This window comes from Callorhinchus milii, unplaced genomic scaffold (genome assembly GCF_018977255.1).
Source record: "Callorhinchus milii isolate IMCB2004 unplaced genomic scaffold, IMCB_Cmil_1.0 Scaffold1, whole genome shotgun sequence".
Taxonomy (NCBI): domain Eukaryota; kingdom Metazoa; phylum Chordata; class Chondrichthyes; order Chimaeriformes; family Callorhinchidae; genus Callorhinchus; species Callorhinchus milii.
This window is the reverse complement of record NW_024704742.1, coordinates 45,949,503-45,959,979: the sequence shown is the minus strand read 5'-3', so window position 1 is coordinate 45,959,979 and position 10,477 is coordinate 45,949,503. Positions and strand designations below refer to the sequence as shown.

At 38.2% G+C, this 10,477-nt stretch overlaps 1 non-coding gene across 1 annotated transcript; it reads left to right on the top strand.

Annotated features, from left to right (window-relative positions):
• The first annotated feature begins 9,331 nt into the window (after positions 1-9,331).
• On the top strand, positions 9,332-9,403 carry trnaa-agc. The gene has a single exon. It is a non-coding gene; the product is annotated as a tRNA-Ala (tRNA).
• Positions 9,404-10,477: the final 1,074 nt, after the last annotated feature.

Sequence of the window (10,477 nt, the reverse complement as noted above, 5' to 3'; positions counted from 1 at the left end):
CATTCAGGTCATTCATTACTTTCACATTAAAAGTAACAAACCTTGGGCAAGTTTCCTTACTCCACACGCCTAATAATAATCCCTCCAAAACAAAAAACAATAATAAAATTGGTCATTTTCAATCTATGACTGTTTGTGGGACATTGCTGTGCGCAATTAGCTGCCGCGTTCGCCTACAAATATAAAGTCAATTCACTTTACAGTATATTCTGTGAAGAGCTTTGGGACGTCTAGAAGACGTGAAAAGCGCTATATCAAATGCAAGGATTACTATTATTATTATTATTATTATTAAATGGTGTCACCAAAAATGGTGAAATAACATTTGTAAAAACACAAATTTTGGGATATAATCCTGCACGTTATTCTGTATTTCAAAATATCGTATTAAAGTTTAAAACAAGTTATGAGATAGGCACTTGATAGCTGCATAAAATACAAAGTTCAATGAAACAATTCTGCGTCTTTTTTAATTTATAAACTAGAGTCTATTTGTGGCGTGTTTGTGTTTCTCTTCATTTGTTAAAGAAAGCCTTGCATTGTGAAAATCCCTCCTCAGATGGGAGTCAAGACCCACATTGAACCAACAGAATTGTTGTAATATGTTATTATATTAGAAGGATGAGGCCACACATGTTATCTCCCTGTTTGATTGTGCACTGTCTTGTAATTAGCCTTGAATACCTGTAGCATTGACAAGAGAAGGAAGTTTCTCCTGATCTCCTGGCCAATAAAATTGGTCTTTCGCTTCATAGATGTTAGTGGGATATTGCTTATAAAATTTACAGTCATTGCAACTTTGCACTAAATCTTGTGAAGCACTTTTGGATCTTCTCTCATCGTGAAAGGAGCTCTATCTAAAGCAGGGATTATAATTTACTAGTATTAATATTATTAGATAATTGCAGTTCAGACATTGCATAGAGGTTGTTTGGTGATATAATGGGAATACAGTAGGGTTGGTATTCTAAAAAAATTAGACATTAGCATCTAAAGGGCCTTCTTCATCAGAAAGTCTCTTGTGATCAGTAAGAAATGTACAATTATGATTGAACAGGATTTTTGATCAATTAATACAATTTTGATATTTTTTTCAGAAGTATTATACCTTCAGAAACACTTCATATAATTTCTATCTCAACTTTTTGATGTAAGAAATGCAGTAACTTTAAAAAGTATTTCTCATTGATTTTTCAATATTCTGTTGCTAACGTAATTGTTGGTTACATATGTTACTCTTTTGTTTCATTCTTTTATTCTGTAAAATTCAGGTCTGTGTCGTAACATCTGCTGTTTGAGTGGCTTTGGCAATGCGGTACAACAGCAACAACAGATTGCATTTGTAAACTGCCTTTCATGTCGGGTGGATGTCCAAAGGCACAAACTGGGATAAGAATCCAGAACATGGAGTAATTGGCAATCCCTCAGTCTTCAATGGCAGAAAATCAACTGGTTACGGATTCCTAGGAGGGTGGAATAAGGATTCTGTTTCATGCACTATTTCTCAGGGTGATGCAAAACTTGATTGGTATGAACTTTACTAGTAGTAAAATATCCCTTTTAAATTAAGGAAAATGAATTATAAATGATTTAGTGGCTCATTTGAAATAATTCACTGGTCTAATAACATAGAAGCCAACTTTGTACATAGATACTCTTTTTTTGCACAAAAGTCAATGTTTAATTTAATATTGCAGAAATAGACAATCATAAAGAAAGAGAGATGAAAAGTTATAGAGACTTGGAGAGACTTAAGGGAATAAGAGAAAGAAAGAATGAGAGAAAGAAAGAGGTACACATTACAAAATAAACATGTTTTACTGTAAAATACTGTGAAGCGCTTTGAGATGGCCTCCTGCTGTGAAAGACGCTGTATGACATGTTGTCACCTCTCGACTGGACTACTCTAATGCCCTCCTCGCCGGTCTCTCATCCACCACCATCCATAAAATCCAAATCATCCAAAACTCTGCCGCCCGCATTCGCACCCGCACCAAACTCCGCTCCCCGATTACCCTTCATTGCCAGACTGCACAGGCTCCCTATCCCAGGCCTCCTCTTAATCCACTGAGTCCTCCGCTCCACCCTCGGCGGCCGTGCCTTCAGCCACTAAGCCCCGAGGCACTGGAATTCCCTTCCTCACTCCCTTCGCCTCGCCCCCTCTCTTCCTACTTTCAGGTCCCTTCTTAAGACCTTTCTTTTCGACCGCGCCTTTGGTCACCTTCTTCTCCCTCCCCCTGGCTCGGTCCCGGGATTCGTTATTGTGAAGTGCTCTGAGACGCTGTTCGGCGTCGAGGGCGCTATATAAATCCAAGTTGTTCTTGTTGTATTATTAAATCTATTTAATTCCCTTTTGAAATTTATCTCCACTGCCTTGCAAAGGTTGTTTTGCCAATGTTCATGTAAGAACAAGTGCTACTTTTTTGTTTCTGTTAAGAAACCATGCAATGTGCATCCCATTATATTTAACTTACCTTATCCCCAGAGGGGATATTTGAAGATATAGAGCTGGGAATTTCACCTAGTGTTAGCCTGTAAGACCACTGTCTCTTAAAATTTAAGATTGTACAATATTTAGAAAAATTCTGAAATTCAGTCTTGATTTGGAAGAATGCAAGTTCAAGTATTGTGAAATACCCACCTCCAAATCAAGATTGAATTTAAGAATTCTCCACAAATCTATGCAACCTTGAATTATAAGTAAAATAGTCTTATAATCTAAGACGAGGTGGAATTTCATATCATTGGAAAGGTTGTGATTTTCCCAATAGAGAAAAGAAAATTGAAAGGAAACAGGTCAATGTTTTTGAAATGCTGACAGAAATAGATAATGTGGAAATCAACAGATATTTAACGTTGATAGAGATGAGGCAGTACATAAACTCAAACAAAGATTTCAGAGCAGAAGGATTGCTTTTCTTCACATCTTTTTTTAAAAAGCCTCAAACATCTGCCTAAAGAACAGAAATCCCAGAGTTATTCATTTGGCACAGGAACCTGTAGCAGATGCAGAGGCCACTATCTGCTCAGCAGCAATACTGCAGATTATAAAGATATGCTAGTCACAGATGACCAAACAATTTCTGGAAAACAATATTTTACACACTGGGAAATGCAATTAGACAGATCTATAAGTGTGCATTGTAAGCCTGGGTGCTATTCGTAAGATATGTTGATTACCCATGAGGCAGGGAGACATTTCTCGGTGGCTGGTATTGAGGATTACAAGGGTAAGCACATGCATGAATGATAGAATGCTTTGTGGAACATCATTGTACCTGAACTGTTGGGACCAAGGAATGACATGCCAAGGAAGCCATGGAGGATATAAAACAAGATGAGATAGATGTTTTGGTGTTTTGCCTGATTTTTCTTGATTTTGATTTATCTTTTGAATCATGAAGAAACTTTGCAGAGCCTTTCCACTGGAAATTGAATTGGGCAGAATCCACACATGATAAATAGTATATGATCCGAGGAATTGACAGTTTTGATGGGGCAAATGTCTTTTTCTCTTTCCGTATTTTATATTCTCACGATTTATCTAGTATTTAACATTTGTCGGGTAAGTCTGAATCTAATTTATTCTATTATATTAGCATTTTAGAATTTCCAGAATAAATTGTTGAATTCTGTTTTGACTAGTCGGTTTTCTGTTGTTTTTAAAACAATTGAATAACAAAATCAGCTTCTGAATTGATGCTGTATTTAAGAAATTCCTACATTGTGTACACTCTGAATTGCTATGTTAATACAATAAATTTAAATCCAGATTGTATTTCTTACATTGCTGAAGAAATCTCTTTGTGTCTCTCATGATCTTTGTGAAATCTCCTATTCTGCACTTCTCAGACTCTCTTATGCATGTACCTTTTTAATTCAATGTATTTAATCTGTTGCTTCTTCTTGTCTTTCTCATTCAGTCAAGTCAATTTTGCTCTGATTTTGTTTGTTACTTTTTCTTCAGTCACATGGAATCATAGAAATGACAGCACAAAAAGGTGACCATTCAGCTCATCAGTTCTATGCTGGTGTTAGTTATGGATGTACAGGGCAACCGTGTTATAAGGCACCACCATTATTTTTTTTATATAAACTGGAAGCATGGTAGGCTTTATCATGCCGACTGGCCACTGTGCGCTAAATAATGGACAACTTTCAGGTCATCATGTTGCAGCTGACAACACTTCCTTCAAGATTACTTGGCATGTACAAATGTGCAGGAAGTGGCGCTTCCTTTGTGAATGAAGTGATGTCAGCAGCAATCTGACTACTCACAAATCATCCATATTCCTGCACTTCATTATGACCTGAGGCCTAACATATTGGACAAAAATGATTGTTTTATAACAAAGCTTTCCTGTTTTTACTTGTACAATATTATCTCCTAAAGAAGCATCTGAAAGATCATTTTTTTCCTTTATTACTGTATTTTCCAGTTGCTTCTCTCATTTCATTCTTCCTAGAACTGCTCCTAGCCTCACAACTTGTTCTTCTTGAGATATACAACACTTGAGTTCTTTTTGCTCCGCAAAAAAATAGATTTTGTAATTATTCTTATTTAAGAATCTACATTATTATTTTTATAAAGCAAAGTAATTCAAGCAATAGTCATATTAGAAAAGATAAGCCTTCTATAGATCTTCAGGGTATATTAGTCCAAAACACCAAGCGTAAAACAGAAAATACTTTGTGCTTTTTGAAGTGGAATAAATACAAATTGATGAAATTCAGTCAGGTGTAGGAATCTCCTTTATGGATGTACCCATCACACTGCTTTACCTTCCAATTTTCATTCAGGGTAGATCAAGCTGAAAAGTATGTTCACATTAAAGTACTACCCTAATATTTTGCCTTGAGCTGAGTCTGTACTCTAGGATTAATGTGTCCCTGTTTCCCCAACTCCTCTTCAGCTCTACTTGTTCAGCTTTTGGTTTGTGATCGGTCTGGCTGGGTTCCTAGATGCAGGATGCAGATATAATTGAACTAAATAATCTAATCATAGTTGAGTATTGTATTTTACGGAAAGATAATGAAATATAAATGACAGTTGACTAATCCCAGAGTCATATCTGGCAAGAAATTTCAGAGACTTATGAAAATGTTTCTATGAAAAAGACTGGGAGATATTAAAAATAACTTCATAATTTACTTTCAGACCAAATCATGTTCATTCCCACCAAATAAGTGCAAAGAAAGCAATCTGTTGGGTAGAAGTTCCACCTGCGTCTAGATTTACTCTATCAACACAACATCTTGGAGAGCGCAGAATTTGTCATTTTCTTCAATATAGTTCTGAATTTTGAAGTGGTGTTTCTGTTAAGTTCTATAAGAACTACAGAAAGCAGGCTTAAAATTTAAACTGAATTCAACAATTTGCCAAATTTTGCATGCTCTAAAATGTTCCATTCATGGAAAAAGCCTTTACTCAACTGCAGCTTTACCTCTGAATAGCTTCAGCTCCCCCTCCCTAGCTTGGTGACCAACCTGTTCTTGTAAAGCACTTTGAGATTTTACCTTATGTGAACAACAATAACTTGCATTTGTATAGCGCCCTTCATAAAAGTGAAGGTAGTGTGTCGGAGTGCTTAACAGCGGTGTAGTCTGACACCAAGCTTGAAAGATAGGGGAGGTGACCGAAGGCACAGTTAAAAAGGAAAGTCTTCAGATGTGATTTGAAGTTGGGCAGAAAGGGGGCAAGATGGACAGATTGAGGCAAGGAGTTCCAGAGATTCAGGGCAAAGCGGTGAAAGCACGGCTGCCAGTTGTGGAGCAGAGGGGACGAGAGATGTGAGGAGACTCCAGCCAGCTGAGCGAAGGAAACGGGTAGAGTTGAGTGTCAGCAGATCAGAGAGATGTAGAGAGATGCCAGTGCATGAAGGGATGTGAAGCGTGCCGTATAAATGCAAGTTATTTTTGTCAAATCATAGCCAAATAATTTGTTATTTGGGTTCTCATGTTGTAGTTCATTAACAGCAGAACAACTAAATAAAGTGTGGAATTGGGTTAAGTAATGTAAGTACCGCTTTACTGGCAGTTGTCACATGCAGTTAACATCACCAGGTATAGTTAACATATGGCAACATCACCATTTAGAGGAAAATTCAGAGAATGATCTTTAATTTTTCTTTTTTTAAACAAAAATGATTAAAACAAGAAAAGACAATGCCTCCTAGGTGTTATTGCATTGTCTCTAAATAGTGCAAACATCTGGTGAGGAGATTTTACAGCAAACACACGTTGAACCAAGAATGAGTAATTCAAAGCGACAAATTATTATGGTGAACAGCAAAGATTTAAGGAGAATTTTATTCAATCCAGGTTTATCTATGGTGCTAACTATTATATCCTCAAATGTATGTCTATTAAAATATTAAATAATATATGAAAGAACACCATAAGAGGAGATGGGATGAACTTCAATTTCTTGGCAAAACAAATTCTCCTCAACTCCCATCGACATTCCTCAGTTCTGGTTCGAAACTCCCCAATCTTTCACACAGGATAATGATGCTGTACAAATACAAGTTGTTGTTGTTGATAGATCCACATTTTTTACCAGTAGCTGGAAGAACAAATGTTTTCTACACAAACACTACCAGGAAATACTATGATGAGAAAAGGCCACACTATCTCCTTAACGTCGAGCTAAGGAATCTTGCTGGACAGAAGGCTTAATGGATATAAGAGCCATATTGTAGTACTTTTTGCCCGTTTGATTTCCAAGGATTTCTGAGCTGTCAAATTGGTTCCAATACATGAACAGATGGGATGGCCAGTTCCCAAAATGTCCATTTAAAAAATAAAGAATCAGTGTGAAAAGAAGTTTGGGAAAAATCCATCTAGAACAGATTGCAATGTTTTCTTGAATTTGATTAGGCTAATCCTCATAGAAATTTGTTTTGGATTATTTTATTGAAATGGTTGTTGATTTTACTTGGAACACAAATTATATTATAAGGCGTAAAAAGTTAATTCAGTTAAAGGATAAAGGAAAAATTGCTAATATTTTCTGCAAATCTAAGCAGCGTATTGTATGTGTATTGTATATGTCTTCTTGGGGGAGGGCGGGGGAGGTAAGTGGAGACTGCTTGGAGCTGAACTGGCTCCCAGATGACATGCCTGTCAAGGGAATGTTGGAATCGAGCAAGCCCTCTGTGGTGTCTCAGTAGTCCAGTTCCTGAGACAGGTGGGTCTGCAGTATGCCAGGGCACTGCTGATGACAGCACAGCCAGCCTGGCTCATCATCAGCAACAACAAGATTACATTTGTATAGCGCCTTTCACGTTGGGAGGACGTCCCAAGGTGCTGGACAGAGCACAGCATTTCAGACCTGAGCTCGGGTTGGCGGGGGGAAGGGTGAGGAGGGGAAGGGGGTGGCCAATGGCATGGTCAAAGAGGAAGGTCTTGAGGTGCGACTTGAAGGAGGCTAAGGAGGGAACGAGGCGGAGTGACTGGGGGATGGAATTCCAGAGAGGTTGGGGGCAGAGTAGCTGAAGGCTCTCACACCAATGGTGGGGCAGGTAGGTCGGGGGACGTGGAGCAGGCCAGAGTCGGCTGAGCAGAGGGAGCGGGCAGGATGGTAGGGGTTAGGAGGTCACAGAGGTAGGGTGGGGCGAGGTCATGGAGTGCTTTGTATGTGAGGACCAGGATCTTGAACTGGATCCTCTGAAAGATAGGGAGCCAGTGGAGTCGGGCGAGAATGGAGGAGATGGGGTCATGGAGTTTGGTGCGTGAGAGGACACGGGCTGCAGAGTGCTGGATAATCAGCAGCCTGTGGAGGGAGGAGTGCGAAGGCCGACAAGCAGGGCGTTTGCATAGTCAAGCATGGAGGTGATGAAGGCATGAACAAGAGTTTCAGCGGCCTGAGGGGTGAGGTAGTGGCGGAATCGGGTGATGTTACGGAGGGAGGGAAGGCAGAGCGGGTCATGGCTTGAATGTGGGGCAGAAGAGACAGTTGAGAGTCGAACAAGACACCTAGGTTCCTGACTGGCTTGGTGAGTTGTAGTGTGCAACCATGGAGGTTGATGTTGCCAGAGCCTAATGTGCTGAGGCGCTGGCGCGAGCCGATCAGGAGGGCCTCAGTCTTGTTCACTTCAACTGTAGGAAATTTGTCCTCATCCAGGATTTGATGGGGCAGGGAGTCATCCCACTTGGCTCCTGTTAACCCTACAAGCCAAAGAGCTAATAAGTAGGGTGATCCTAGCTGGACGAGCAGAAGAAAACCTCATCCAAATAGTTCTGACAATGCAGTTTTCTATATCACTGCATTTGAGTATTAGCCTGGACTTTCAGCTCAAAGTACCAACAATATTCTGACTCAGAGGCAAGAGTGCTACCAATTGAGCCAGGAATTATGAAAAGGAATTAAGAAATACTTTAGAAAATAATTCAGAGAATGGCTGGGCTGTTACATACTTTTTAATAGAAGAAAATCAGGAGGGCTAAGAAATGAGTCTGTGTCTCTTACAATCACATGTGTTAAAACTTTCCCAAAGGTAGAACATGTTAATTGAAAGTGATTGCAGTGAATTACTCCAAGTGTTCAAAACCAAAATGGTTAATTGGGTTAATTTTTGCACTAAATTGAAATGAAAGAAAGTTAAAACTGAAATAAAACAATGTTTTACGATGTGTTTTGATCCTTTGGCATGATAAGCTGAATTTAAATAGTTGATTTAATGATATATTTTTAAATTATGATGACAACATTGGATAAACACAGTACAATATGATGATGTGTGGATTATTCTTTTGTGTGTGACAATTTAGTACAATTTATGTGTATCACAAATTGGCATTATCATAGGATACTTAGGACAAGGTATCAATATGGCTCAATTGGTAGCACTCTTGCCTCTGAGTCAGAAGGTTGTGGGTTCAAGACCCATGTAGGGAATTTGAACTCACAATCTAAGCTGACACTCCAATGCAGTGTTAGGCTGTAGTACATTGTTGAAGTCTCTGTACTTCAGTTGAGGTGTTAAACTAAGGTCCCATCTGCCTGTTCAGGTGGATATTAAAGATCCTAATAGGACTATTTGAAAAAATATTGAAGGTTCTCCCTGCGTTCTGGCCAATATTCCCCATATAAAATTTCTCACTCATTTCATAACTATGTGCAAATTAGCTGCTGCATTCACCAACAGATACACAGTCCCTACACATTATAGTATATCCTGTGAAGGGCTCTGAAACATCTCAATATTTGATAATAACACTATAGCAAATGAAAGCATTATTATTAAGAATAGGGGCCTTCTATTAGTTATTTTGTGTTACTTGGAATGATCTCTTTTAGGTGTAAGCCTTACAAGCTTTACAATTGTGGCGTCCTGTAGCTCAGTGGTTAGAGCACTCACCTAGCAAGTGAGAGACCTGGGTTCAATTCTCAGCAGGGCAAAATCTTGGGCAAGTTTATAGTGTATTCTGGGAAGCGCTTTGAGATGTCTCGAAGATGTGAAAAGTGCTATATCAAATGCAAGGATTATTATATTATTATTTGCATCATATTTTCACAATAGTTTTACAAATATTGCCTTGATATATAATTCAAAAAATTGGAGTCTATTTGATTGAAATAAAAAGGACTAAATGTGAAGCTTTAGGATGAACTGTTTTACCACACTACTCATTTTGTCAACAACTGTTTGATTTTAAAAGCCTATCGTTTTAGCTTACAGTGCATTTTGGTCATCGTTATCCTTTCCATCCCTTCAGTTCTGAAGGTGAAAGCACGACATAATTGTAAATTTTATTGAACTGATTTAAAATAAACTTGCTGGTGGATTTGGATTTTGTGAAAAATAGTGAAACAAAATGCTACTATGTACAGGACTCTAATGTGTTTATCTCATGGCACTAGCACAAAGTGGCATTTTGGTATCCCACTATACCACACGGTGTTTTTCCTACTGATACTGATGTCTTGTAGAAGTGCCAAGGGAATAGAATATACAGCCTTTGTCATTTCATGTAGAAATAAAGACAGTACAATGAAGCTAGTCAGTGCTCGGGGATAGTGCTGAAAAACTGCCCTGCATGGCTGCATTTATTGTACAGCTTTCTCCCCATAGTCCCCAAACCTGAGAACTGCTCTCTAGAAATCTCTAATGATCCATGGAATGAATAGAGGCATCTTAGAGAGAACTGCACATGTGTGAAATAAAGCAACTTGGCATCTTCTGTTATCAAACTAGTACTTAAGCTTGTGAATATATTGAATAAACTGAGAATGTTTCAAAAACAGATCAGTTGTCAAAAGAACAAAACAAAGATATAGATCATCTTAGACCATCTTCTGGAACTGTGAGGTTATATAAAAAAAATCAAAGAGTAATTGAGAAATATAGAACAGATTGATCAAATGCATAACACTTATTTTTTGTCAGCAACCAATATTTGATTTTTATTGTCTTTCATTTAAGCTTAGACTTAGATTTAAAAACAATAAAAATTTGGAAGCAAGTACTGATAC